The 14031-nt window shown below is 42.3% G+C and overlaps 2 pseudogenes; one reads left to right on the forward strand and one right to left on the reverse strand.

Annotated features, from left to right (window-relative positions):
• Positions 1–5530: 5530 nt before the first annotated feature.
• LOC114515383 lies at positions 5531–6249 on the reverse strand (annotated as a pseudogene).
• Positions 6250–11390: 5141 nt separating this feature from the next.
• On the forward strand, positions 11391–12297 carry LOC114514959 (annotated as a pseudogene).
• Positions 12298–14031: the final 1734 nt, after the last annotated feature.

Consider the following 14031-nt stretch of genomic DNA (forward strand, 5'->3'; position numbering starts at 1 on the left):
TTCTGAAACTAACAAAATTAACTGATGTGAAATTAGAATATATCTATTTAACAAAAAAAGGCATAATGGAGGAATAGAGGAACAAAAAAGGCATAAGAATGAGTATAGCAAACACATAGCAAAATGGTAGATAGAAATCCTACCTTATCAGAATACCATGAGCTTTAAATGGATTAAACATTCTAATTAAAAGGCAGACATTGATAGAATGGATTGAAAAACTAGATCCAAATATATGTTGCCTATGAGAGACACGCTTTAGATGCAAAAACAGGGACAGACTGAACAGACTGAAAGTGAAAGGATGGAAGGAGGATAGATCATGCAGGGTTAACCGAAAGAGAAGAGAACTGGAAGCAGCTATACTAATATCAGACAAATGAGAACTATTTTTTAATGAAAAAAGGATCAATCTCTTTATATATATATGATATATGTATATATATATAATATATCACCTAGTAATGGAGCCTCAGAATACATAAAGCAAAAATGTCAGAATTGAAGGGAGAAATAGACAATTTAACAAGAATAGTTGAAGATGTCAGTATTCCATTTTCAGTGATGGATGCAAGAACTAGACAACTAGACAGAAGACTGCGGAAACAGAAGACTTGAGTGACACCGCAAACCAGCTAACCCTAATGGCATATCCAGAGAACACTCCACCCAACAACAGCAGAACACACATGTGCTCAGTGCATGTGGGGCATTCTCCAAAGCAGGTGACAGCGTAGGCCATAAAACAACATTCACTGAACTTAACATGAAGGAACTGTACAAAGTGTGTAGTTTACCTAAACAAAATAAAATTAGAAATCAATACAAGTGGATAGTTGGGAAATTTACAAATATTTTGAAATTAAATAACACACATAAGTAATCAAAGAGTTAGAGATGAGATCATAAAAGCAATTAGAAAATATTTTGATACATTTTTAGAAAACAAAACTACAACATACTAAAATATATGGCATATAGTGAAAGCAGAGCTTAGAGGAAAACTTACCATTGTAAAAGGACAAAAGAAATCAAATCAGTAACTAAAACTATCACCTCAAAAAACAAGAAAAAGAAGAGCAAACTAAACCTAATGTAGGAAGAAGGAAAGAAAGAATAAAGGCTAAAATGGAAAACAAGTGAGATAAGGAATAGAAAACAGAACAAGTGAACAAAGCCAAAATTTGTCTTTTTGGAAAACAATAAAATCAACAAAACTTTAGCTGGACTGATCAAAAGGGCAAGGGAGAGAAGATGATTTGCTAAAATCAGCAATGAAAAAGAGCCATTACTACCAAACATACAAAAACAAAAAGGAGTATTAAGAAATACTATGAACAATTGTGTGCCAACAAATAATATAATCTACATGAAATGGACAAATTCTTAGAAAAAATGAAAACTATCAATACTAACTCAAGAAATAATAAAAATATGAACAAATCTATAACAAGTAAGGAAGTAGAGTTCGTTATAAAAATACTTGCCACAAGAACAAACCAAGCCCACATGGCTTCACTGGTCAATTTTTAAAAACATTAAGCAAGAATGAATACCAATCCTCACAACCTCTTTGTGGAGTTCCACACAAAAGGGGAGAAAATATGTCCCACATAACTTTATGAGGCCAATACTATCCTAATACCAAAACCAGAGGAAGGTATAACAAGAAGCCCTGACTGGTGTGGCTCAGATGGCTGGGCATCACCCTGCACACAGGAGGGTGGCTGGTGTGGTCCCTGGTCAGGACTCCAGTGACAGGCAACCGACTGATGCTTCTCTCTCTACCTCCTTATTACCTCCCTACTTCCTACGTCCCTACTTCCTACCTCCCTACTTCCCTTCTACCTCCCTACTGCTCTCTCTAAAAATAATAAGTAAACTTTTTAAAAAGATGTAACAAGAAAACTACAGACCAGTACTCGAATATAGATGCAAAAATTCTCAGCCCACACCGGACCCAGTAACATATAGCAAAGATTATATACTATGATGAAATGGGATTTATCTGAATACAAGGTTGGTTTAAAATGCAAAAAATCAATTATGTAGTACACCTTATTCATAGAATAAAGAAAAAAAGCAAAGCCCTGGCTGGCGTAGCTCAGTGGATTGAGCGCAGGCTGGGAAACAAAGTGTCCAGGTTCGATTCCCAGCCAGGGTACATTCCTGGGTTGCAGGCCATAACCCCCAGCAACGCACATTGATCTTTCTCTTTCTTCTCTATCTCCTCTCTATCTCTCTCTCTCTCCCTCCCTTTCCTCCCTAAAAATAAATAAATAAAATCTTTAAAAAAAAAAAAAGAACAAAAAGCATATGATCATACAATAGACACATACAAGCATTTAATAAAAACCTAACACTTTCATGATAAAAAAAATGGAAGAAATTTTTTCGTCTACAAAGGCCATCTATAAGAAACTCACTGCTAATAACATACTTAATGATGAAAGACTAAAAGCTTTCCCTTTGAGGTCATGAAACAAGACAAGGGTGTTGGCTCTTTGCAATTTTTATCGCTGGATGAGAGGTTCTAGCTCAGGACAATGAAGCAAAGAGAAAAATAAAAAAGAATTAAGAGGCATCCAGATTGAAAGGAAAGAAGTGCAACGGCCTTTACTTGCAGATGCCATATCTTGTATATAGAAACCTCTAATGGATACACAAAATAAAAATAAAACCAAACAAACAAAACATACTTGAACTAATAAATGAGTTTAGCAACGGTTGCAGGATATAAGATCAATATCTATAAAAATATAAAATCAATTGCACTTTAAAAAAATTAATTATTTTTCAATTACCATGAGGTACAATATTATATTTAGGTATACATCCAGTGATTTGACATTTATGTAATTTACCAGTGATCACCCTGATAAGTCTAGTACCCATCTGACACCACACATAGTTATTACACTGTTACTGACTGTATTCCCTATGCTGTTTTAATATATTTTATTGATTATGCTATTACAGTTGTCCCATTTCCCACCTTCATTCCCCTCCACCCTGCACACCCTCTCCCACCCATATTCCCTCCCCTTTAGTTCATGTCCATGTGTCATAAGTTCTTTAGCTTCTACTTTCCCATACTATTCTTGCCCTCCCCCTGTCTATTTTCTACCTATCATCTATGCTACTTATTCTCTGTACCTTTCCCCTCTCTCCTCCTCCCCACTCTCCTGTGCTAACACCTCCATGTGATCTCCATTTCTATAATTCTGTTCCTGTTCTAGTTGTTTGCTAAGTTTCTTTTTGTTTTTGTTTTTGGTGTGGTTGTTAATAATTGTGAGTTGCTGTCATTTTACTATATGTTTTTGATCTTTTTTTCTTAGGTAAGTCCCTTTAACATTTCATAAAATAAGGGCTTGGTGATGATGAACTCCTTTAACTTGACCTTATCTGAGAAGCACTTTATCTGCCCTTCTATTCTAAATGAAAGCTTTGCTGGATAGAGCAATCTGGGATGTAGGTCCTTGCCTTCCATGAGTTGGAATACTTCTTTCCAGTCCCTTCTTGACTGTAAGGTCTCTTTTGAGAAATCAAGCTGACAGTCTGATGGGAACTCCTTTGTAGGTGACTGTCTCCTTGTCTGTTGCTGCTTCTAGGATTCTCTCCTTCATTTTTATCTTGGCTAATGTAATTATGATGTGCCTTGGCGTGTTCCCTCCTTGGGTCTAACCTCTTTGGGACTCTCTGAGCTTCCTGGACTTCATGAAAGTCTATTTCCTTTGCTAGAATGGGGAGTTCTCCTTTATTATTTGTTCAAATAACTTTTCCACTAACAAGTGGTTGTCCTTCCTCTTCTCCTTCTGGTACCCCTATAATTTGGATGTGGATCGTTTAAAGATGTCCTGGAGGTTCCCAAGCCTGTCCTTTTTTTGAATTCTTATTTCTTCATTCTTTTCTGATTGTACATTTTTTCTTCCTTCTCATCCACTCCATTGATGTGAGACCCAGCTTTCATTCCTCACTATTCGTTCCTGTGCATTTTTCTTATTTCACTTAGTGTAGCTTTCAGTTGTTCATCTAATTTGTGACCAAAATCAACCAATTCTGGGAGCATCCTGATCACCAGTGCTTTGAACTGGTGCATCTGATAGGTTGGCTATCTCTCGGTTACTTAAAAACTGTCTCTGGGGCTTTCCAGTTCTGTTTGAGCCATCTTTTTCTTCTTCTTTCTTTTTTTTTTCCTTTGTTCTGGTCACGCCTGTTACATATGAGGGGTAGAGCCTTAGGTGTTCACCAGGGTGGGGCCACCTCAGTCTCTGGCTTGTGATGTTGTATGTGGGGGGTGGGGTCTGAGAGGGAACAATGGCACTTGCTCCACTCTCCGTGGGACCTCAGTCCCTTCTGCTGCTTCCCTGAGCAAAACTGGACCCCTCTGGTGCCAATTCCTGTGTGGGTGGGCTTGTGCACGCTGTGGGACCCTCCAAGGACCCTCTCCTGAGAGGCTGGGAGTCCTTCCCCTGCTCCTCAATCCCCATAGGTGTCCTCAATCAGTGCCCCAAGGCTCTATTTCCCAGCCCTGTGATCCTGGATTGCTCACAGTGCCATGATTCACAATTGCTGCCTCGCTGGGTCTGTCGGTTGCCACCTCTCAGCCGGGTTTGCCAGCTGCCGGTTGTGCATTCAGAGTCCACCCACTGCAGTCTTGTGCACCCTGGATGCCTCACACGCTCGGTCCCAATGCTCTCTGCTCTCCGTGCTGCACCCCGCGGCCAGCTGCCAGACTCCACCCCTCCTACCGGTCTAGATGAACACGTCTATTTTCTTGGTTGTCCAACTTCCATTCAGATCAATTTTCTGTCAGTTTTGGTTGTTATTCTGTTTCTAAATTGTTGTTGTCTTTATCTTGGTCGTGCGAGGAGGCACAGTGTGGCTACCTATGCCTCCATCTTGGCCGGCACTCCCTGTGCTGTTCTTTACATCCCCCTGACCATTTTGTAACTGCCAATCTGTACTCCTTAATCTCTTCACTTTTTCCACCCACCTCCTCAACAGCCAACCCCCCAATCTGGCAACTGTCAAAATTTTCTCTGTATCAATCAAACTGTATCAATTTCTGTTCTACTTGTTCATTTATTTTGTTTTTTACATTCCACATATAAGTGAAATCATATGACATTTGCCTTTTTCTGTCTGACTTATTTAACTTATCATAATAACCCCCAAGTCCATCCATATTGTTGCAGATGGCAAAATTTTATTTTTCTTATGGTTGAGTCATATTCTACTGTATATATGCACCACTTCTTCTTTATCTATTTATTCATCTAGTCACAGACACTTAAGTTGCTTCCATACTTTGGTTATTATAAATAATCCTTCAATGAACATATGGATGTATATGTCTTTTCGAGTTAGTGTTTGGGTTTCTTCAGATAAATGCCCAGAAGTGGAATTGCTGGGTCCTTCTTTGTCTCTTGTTGTAGCCTTTGTTTTAAAGTCTATTTTGTCTGGTGTAAGTATTTCTGCCCCAGCTTTTTTGTTTGTTCCCATTTAAAAAAAAATCTTCTCATCTCTTTACTTTTAGTCTATGTACATCTTTCAACCTAAAGTGAGTCTTTTGTAGGCAGCATATGCATTCTGTTGTCTTACCGGTTCAGTCACCCTATACCTTTTATTTGGAGCATTTACTTCATTTATATTCCTATAAGCCTTCCATCGATTCTCAAGAAAAACTACAATAGCAAAAACAAACAAAACAAAACCTTGTAAGGCATGACTCTAATTTTCACTCTTAGGCTTAAAACTCCATGACTGTGAAATTCATCCTCAAACGGGAGAACTTCTTCCAAAAACATAATCTGTTCTCTGACTTAAAAATTTCTTTTTATCTGTATGATCTGTTGTAGGTACAACATTTAACCTAAGAGACTCTCCAAGTAACATTCTGTTATAATCTACTGTATAGGTCCAGTTGTGTGGTTTAATAACTTCATTGCAGTATTCCTGCTCTGACCTGCTCCAGGTCACTTGTGAAGACAGGTTCTCCAAACGTTCCTCAGTAGCTGCTTACACATCTGCATGCACCTGTAGCATTGAACTCAAACCCAAGGCCAGAACCATGCTCTATTCTTAAGCCATGTTGTCTCCAAACATCATTCTGGAGAGAAATGGCATATGCAATTAGTCAGCTAAATTCACATCTGCTAACTTCATGATATCAGCCTCAGCTGCTGCCTACCTCCAGGCCCAAAGGAAGAAGTCCTGGTGGCTGCTCTGGAAGCTATGGATCATCATGACCAAGGCAGGGCCCACCATTTTTTCTTTTTCTTAAAGAAGTCCCTTTAAAATTTCATATAATACTGGCTTGGTGATTGAACTCCTTTAGCTTTTTGTTGTCTGGGAAGCCCTTTATCTGCCCTGCAATTCTAAATGATAGCTTTGCTGTGTAGAGTAATTTGGGCTGTAGGTCCTTGCTTTTCATCACTTTGAATATTTCTTGCCAATCCCTTCTGGCCTGAAATGTTTCTGTTGAAAAATCAGCTCACAGTCTTATGGGAGCTCCTTTGTAGGCAGCTCTGTGCTTTGTCTTGCTGCTTTTATGATTCTCTCTATATCTTTACCTTTTTGAATTTTAATTATGATGTGTTTTGGAGTGGGCCTCTTTGGGTTCATCTTGTTTGGGACCATCTGTGCTTTTTGGACTTGTATGTCTATTTTCCTCACCAGGTTAAGGAAGTTTTCCATCATTATTTTTTCAAATAGATTTTCCATTTTTTGTTCTCTCTCTTCTCCTTCTGGTAACCCCTATGATGTGAATGTTGGTACAGTTAAGGTTGTCCCAGAGGCCCATTAAACTATTCTCATTTGGGGGGATTTTTTTTTTCTTTTGCTGTTTTAATTGGGTGTTTTCTGCTACTTTATTTCCCAAATTGTTGACTCAATCATCTGCTTTATCTGCTCTACTGTTGATTCCCTTTAATGTATTCTTCATTTCAGTTAGTGTTTCCTTCACTTATGACTGGTCCTTTGTGTTTCCTCTCTCTCTGTTGAAGTCCTCACTCTTCCCCTAAGTTCCCTGAGCACCCTTATTACCAGTGTTTTGAATTCCGCATCTAGTAGATTGCTCGTCTCCATTTTGTTTAGCTCTTTTTCTGGAGTCTTATTCTGTTCTTTCATTTGGGCCATGCTCCTTTGTCTTCTCCCTGTGTATGTTTCTATGTATTAGGTAGAGCAGCTTCATCTCCTGGTCTTGGTAGTGTCCTTACATAGTAGCACAGTGGCATAGCTTCCTATCACCTGAGTGGGACACTTCAGGTATGCTCCCCATGTGGCCTGTGTACAATTTCTTGTTGTAGCTGAGCCTTTATTACTGTTGGTACATCAAGAGGAAGGCTTTATCGCCTCCAGGCCAATTGGTTGTGAGGCCTGGCTGTGACCACAGCAGAGGAGCTGCTGTGCAGGGGCTGATCCCCTGGAGCAAGACTCGCTTCACTGGGACTCTGCTGCCCAACTAGTTGGCCCCTTGAATGTGTCACTCATAGAGGTGTCTGAGTGGTGCTCTGGCATGATCTGGCATGATCTGAAGCTGTCCACTGGGTGCACTAGCTCCAGGGCCTCCCAGGAGGGGCAGGTCAACATCAGCCACTGCCTGTGCCCTACCTGGAGCCACCCATCCTGAGTTACAAAGTGATCTGCAGGTGGCTGTACTTGTGCTGGGCTTGGAGGTACCTGGGAGAGGCCAAGCTGTGAATTAAGGCCAGCTGTTGCTAGTGCCAGGCCTGGGGCCACTTAGCAAGAGATATATGACACACTGATGCCAGGTGTTTCTTGTAAGGTGTTTGTGGATTTTTGTTAAATTTTAGGAAATTCCAAAACAGGTCATTTGTACGGAAAAGTTCCTACAGCAGCTCTTATAGTGCTACAATTTGGGTGGGGTGATTTCTCAGGAAATCACCAGTGTGGAGTAAAGAGTGTTAGGCTGATGGAGATTCAAATGTGGCACCTGCCTGCTGGCCCTGTGGGGGAGAGTTCTGCAAAGGAACAATAGCCTCTGCCAGCACTTCTGTCTGGGAGATAGCTGCCCCTCCAGCCCTTGTCCTGAAGCCAGACACTTCAATTCCTCAACAAATGTTCCTGGGGCCCTTTGAGCTGCTGCCCAGTGATGAAGCTCAGAGGAAGCGAGTCTGAGTATGTCTATGCACAGGACCTTTAAGAAGCACATCTGGTGCTCCAGCAGCCCTCTGTCTCACTTAGCCTCAATCCCTGCTGGTTTTTACAGACATAAGTTATGGGGGCTTCTCTTCCCAGTACTGTAATCCTGAGCTGTGGAGTCTGGTGTGGGGTTGGGACCCTTGCTAATCAGGGGGGATATCTGAAGCTGAGATATCCCTCCCAATTTTTAACTGCCAAGTGTCCGTGTGTAATCGCCCCTTTTCTAAGTCTTCGTGTGGCATCTTCTGTAGATATTTAGTTATAGGAGTTCTGTTCAGCTAGGCTTCAAGAGTTCTGAATGATGATAGTTCTTCAGTTGAGCTGCAATTTTTTTTTGATTTTTTTAAATATATTTTATTGATTATGCTATTACAGTTGTCCCATTTCCCCCTTCACTCCCCTCCACCCTGTACCCCCTCTCCCACCCACGTTCCCCCCCTTTAGTCCATGTCCATGTGTCATACTTATGAGTTCTTTAGCTTCTACATTTCCCGTACTATTCTTGCCCTCCCCCTATCTATTTTCAACCTACATTCTATGCTACTTATTCTCTATACCTTTTCCCCCTCTCTCCTCCTCCCACCCCTACTGCTAGCCCCCCATGTGCCCTCCATTTCTGTGGTTCTGTTCCTATTCTAGTTGTTTGCTTAGTTTCTTCTGGTTTTGCTTTAGGTGTGGTTCTTAATAATTGTGAGTTTGCTGTCCTTTTACTATACATGTCTTTTCTTTATCTTCTTTTCTTAGATAAGTCCCTTTAGCATTTCATAAAGTAAGGGCTTGGTGATGATGAACTCCTTTAATTTGACCTTATCTGAAAAGCACTTTATCTTCTCTTCCATTCTAAATGAGAGCTTTGCTGGATAGAGCAATCTGGGATGTAGGTCCTTGTCTTTCATGACTTGGAATATTTCTTTCCAGCCCCTTCTTGCCTGTAAGGTCTCTTTGGAGAAATCAGCTGACAGTCTGGTGGGAACTCCTTTGTAGGTTACTGTCCCCTTATCTCTTGCTGCTTCTAGGATTCTCTCCTTCGTTTTTACCTTGGCTAATGTAATTATGATGTGCCTTGGTGTGTTTCTTTTTGGGTCCAACTTCTTTGGGGCTCTCTGCGCTCCTTGGATTTCTTGGAAGACTGTTCCCTTTGCCAGTTTGGGAAGTTCTCCTTTATTATTTGTTCAAATAACTTTTCCACTTGTTGGTCCTCCCCTTCTGGTACCCCTATAATTCGGATGTTGGAACGTTTAAAGGTGTCCTCGATGGTCTTAAGCTTTTCTTCGATTTTTTGAATTCTTATTTCATCATGCTTTCCTGCTTGGTTGATTCTATCTTCCTTCTGGTCCACTGTGTTGTTTTGAGACTCAGATTCCTTCCTTTCACTATTGGCTTTCCTCCATATGTCTTCCTGCATCCCTTTTATGGTAATCTGCCTTTTTTCATGTAATTTGCATCCAAAATCAACCAGTTCCGTGAGCTTCCTCATCACCAGTGTTTTGAACTGTGCATCTGATAGATTGGCTATTTCTTGGTCACTCAAAAGGATGAGTCCTGGGGGACTGATCTGTTCTGCTGGAAACATGTCTTATGTCTTTCCCTGTCTCTCCTATTATTTTATTTATTTATTTTATTTTTTTTTCTCCGGTCTGGTCGCTCTTGTTACGGTGGGGGGCGGAGCCTTAGGTGTTCACCGGGGCTGGGCGCCCCAGTCGCTAGATTGTGATGTTATATGTGGGGGCAGGGGCAGGAGCGGGGACAGGAGGGATCAATGGCGACCGTTCCATTCTCCTGGAGTCAGACACTTCCCTGGGCTTCTGGGCCGTGAGCTCTGCCCTGGTCCACAATCGCTGCCCCACTGATTCCCCCAGCCGCTGCTTTCGTACTCAGGGATCACCGCTGCACCGCTGCGCTCTGGCGCCCCGGATTGCTGTCGCGCTGATTTTGCGCCAAATTTCGCCTGACCTATGCATGCCTGCGACCCACGCCAGCCCCGCGCCCGTCGTCCCCTACCAGTCTGAATGTACGGGTCTACTTCAACTTCTTGGCTGTCTGATTTCCATTTAGATAAATCCTCTGACAGTTCTGATATTATTACTGCAAATCATTGTTGTAAATTATTGTTGTTCTGTTCTTGGTTGTGCGAGGAAGTACGGTGCGTCCACCTATTCGTCCATCTTGCCGGAAGAGCTGCAATTTTGATGTGGTTGTGGGAGGATGTGAGCACCACATTTACTACTCTGACATCTTGGTCAAAAGCCAAATCAATTGTATTTTTATTCAATAACAATGAACAAGTCAAAAATGAAATTAAGAAAACAATTTCATTATCCAAAAGAATAAAGTTCTAGGAATAAATTTAACCAAGAAGAGCAAGGCATACAATGAAAACTATGAAACATCACTGAAAGAAATCCAGAACACCTAAATAAGTGGAAAGACATTCCATGTTCTTGGATTGGAAAACTCAATATTGTTAAGATGACAATATAACCCAAATTGATCACAGATTCAATATTATGTCTTTCAAAATCCTTACTGACTTGAAAAAAAATGACAAGGTAATCCTAAAATTTATATGGAAATGCAAGGGACCCAGAAGAGACAAGACAATCTTGAAGAAGAAAAACAAAGTTGAAGAACAAATGCTTTCTGATTTCAAAACTCACTATAAATCTACAGTGATCAAGGCAATGTGATACTGGCATAGGGCAGACATAGAGGTCACTGGAGTACAATTTAGAATCCTGCAGTAAACCATGACATTATGGCCAACAGATTTTCAACAAAGGTCCTGCAACAACTGAGTGAAGAAAAGAATAGCCTTTTCAACAAATGAGGTTGGGACTACTGGATATCCACATGCAAAAGAATGAATTTAGACCCCTACCTTCATAACATATACAAAAATTAACTCAAAATGGGACAAAAACATAAATGTAAGAGCTAAAACTATAAAACTCTTAGAAGAAAACATAGGTATAAGTATCGTCACCTTGGATTAGGCAATAATTTCTAAGATATGAAACCAAAAGCCCCAGCAACCAAATAAAAAATAGATGAATTGTACTTCATCAACTTTTAAAACTTTTGTACATTAAAACTTTTTGTACATCAAGGGAGTGAAAAGACAAAATGGCTTCTGACAGCCTTGTCCCGCCCTGGTGGGCACTGGCTGGGGGAGTCCAGACACCTCTGCTCAAACGTGCAGGAGCCCGGCACTCCCAGGGACAGCCATGGCCCCTTCCCGCTCAGCTGTCATCCAAATTCAAGTTTCTTCCATCAAATTAATCTCACTCGAGCTTCTGGCCTTGTCTAGAAGGCAGCCCACAAGGAGCCAGAATAGGTTCTTTGCCAGGATGTTTTAATTCTCCACGTGACACGAGCTACTTTCCTGAAAATGCAGAGAAAATGCCCAATGAATGCACACACAAGTTTTCTGAGGTAGCAAAGGAGCACAGCCTGTATCTCACTGGAGGTTCCAGCCCTGAGGAGGACACTGGCACATCACATGAGGCCTGTGCCGGGTTTGGGCCTGATGGGACTTCCCTGGTAAAGCACAGAAAGCTCCATGTGTTTGACACTGATATTCTTGGGAAAATTACATTTCAAGGATCCAAAACATTGGGTCCTGGTGATAGTTTCTCCATATTTGAGACTCCTTCCTGCAGCGTGGGCCTGGGTGTCTGCTACAATTTCTGCTTTGCAGAACCTGCACAAATCTATGCACAAAGAGGCTGCCAGCTGGTGTATATCCTTCAGCTTTGAACTCAACCATTGGACCAGATTGCTGTGTGATGCCTCAGTGATCCAGGCTGTCGATAATCAGGTGTATGTGGCCATGGCCTCTCCTGCCAGGGGCGACAGAGCCTCTTATGTTGCCTGCGGACACAGCACCGATGTGAATGCTTGGGTGACAGTCCTCGCCAAAGCTGGCCCTGAAGAAACGATGGCATATTCAGACACAGTCATGAAGAAGGAGGCTGGAATACACCTGCAAACCCCCATTTTTAGCCAGAAGCAGTTAGACCTCCATAAAGTGGAGGTGGGAAAGCCCTAAAGTTTGATTCCTAGGAAGATGTGTTTCTCTACAACATCAGCTCCCTGTTGAGTTCTTTAATGGGGATCCCTTTTTTTTTTTAATTCTAGCCTTTTCCCTCCCTGTCATGGAGCTTCAGCACACCGATATTCCCTACACCATATCAGACAATGAAAAAGGACTCAGGTTGCCAATGAAGAGCAGAAGGAGGGGTGGCTCTAAGTTTAGTCCATACTGGAACTGCCTCCAAGCAGTTGGTAAAAGTATCAGACTTGGCTATTTTGGTGGTTGATTCACCAGATACAAATGTGTTTATGTCATAAACCTCTTATCTCATTGCCAGAATTGAAATCCATTATGTAGAAAACTTGGTCAGTACACTCATATTCCAGCAGTGGCTTAAAGTTACTGTTTTGGTCTGTGAGCAGCTGCAGGGAGCAAGGAGATGGATCCTTGGTGTTTGCTAGAGGAGGTGGCGGCTCCTGCGGTGCCAGTGGGAAGGAGCTAGGGAGTCAGTCCCAAACTCTCTGGTCTTGGGAGAAAGACTGTCAGCAGTGAGCCTCGTGGGAGAAGGGCAGTGGCAGCATTTGGTCAGGCAGCGAATGTATGTCTTTGCAAAACTCAGCTGCCCCTTACAGGTGCCCCCACCAGCAACTGCCCCCAGTCGAACCAGCAACATTTTGCTTTGTGGGATGACATCCAAACAACTGAGCCACACCAGTCAGGGCAGAATTTCTTGTCTGAGAGTCTCTTCCTTTTTATTTTTCTCCCTAATAATACTTTCTAGCTTGACAAAGGCAAGTTTTTAGCCTAGTGGTTCTTATAATTCTTTTGCACACTTAAAAATTAAGTTTTGTTTACGTATGTTATAGCTGGTTGTGGGCTGGTCAATGTTTAAGAACCAGCTGTCTGAGAAAAAGCCCTGGTTTTGTAGTAGCATTTGCCAGTTTCTGTGGTGTAAAAACTTTCACCAAGACTGTGCAGAGTTCTCCTTTTGCTCGGGGGTGGCCCAGTGTGCCCTCCAGCCTCATGCCTTTCCTCCAAGGAGGGGCCACAGGCACAGGCTGAGAGCACTGCCCGAGGCCCAGGCCAGCCGCTGCCTCTCCCACTTTCACAGCGGGAAAGCAAATCCCAGGTCTTCTCTGGGAATCTTGTCCTGGTTCCCACCAAATGCTTACACTTACAAGCCCCAGTCACTGTGCTGTCCCTGGGGATGGCTGTTATCCTTCATTTGCCATAAGGCCCTTGTTTCTAAAGCTGATTTCACAGACCTCAGGTGGAAAATGTCATTTTTTCCACCAGTGTGGTTTGTAAACACATTGGAGATGGGTGAAGGAGTCATCAGGATATTTCAGAATCCCTCCACCAGCTCATAGCCCACACATTTGAGCTACTCACTCTACATTTATAACTGTCCCTTCACTGCTCCCATGAGGAGGATGGGACATTACGCAGACCACGTACTCAGAGTGGTCACTACTAAGACTCAGGACCTGGACTTGTTGGTTCCCCAGCAGTAACCTCTCTCTAGGCTGCTCATGGAACCTCAGCGTAGCAGGAACAGGACACCCAGAGGATGGTTCCTGACTGGTCTAGGACAGCCAGACAACCCTTTCCCCTATGCTAGTGATTGGTCTAAGCGATGGGCATGTGACTCAGTCTAGCCAACAAGATGGAAGAATAATCATGCTGGGAGCTCTGGCCCTCCTCCTTGCCTTCTTGTTCTGGCCATCGCCTGTGAGAACAGGTGTCTAGGCTGTGGCAGCCATTGTGCAACCACAAAATGACGAATCCAAGGTGAATACCGATGCGTGGAGGGTGATGGGAAAAAGATGGAG

The sequence above is a fragment of the Phyllostomus discolor genome, chromosome 8 (genome assembly GCF_004126475.2).
Source record: "Phyllostomus discolor isolate MPI-MPIP mPhyDis1 chromosome 8, mPhyDis1.pri.v3, whole genome shotgun sequence".
NCBI lineage: Eukaryota > Metazoa > Chordata > Mammalia > Chiroptera > Phyllostomidae > Phyllostomus > Phyllostomus discolor.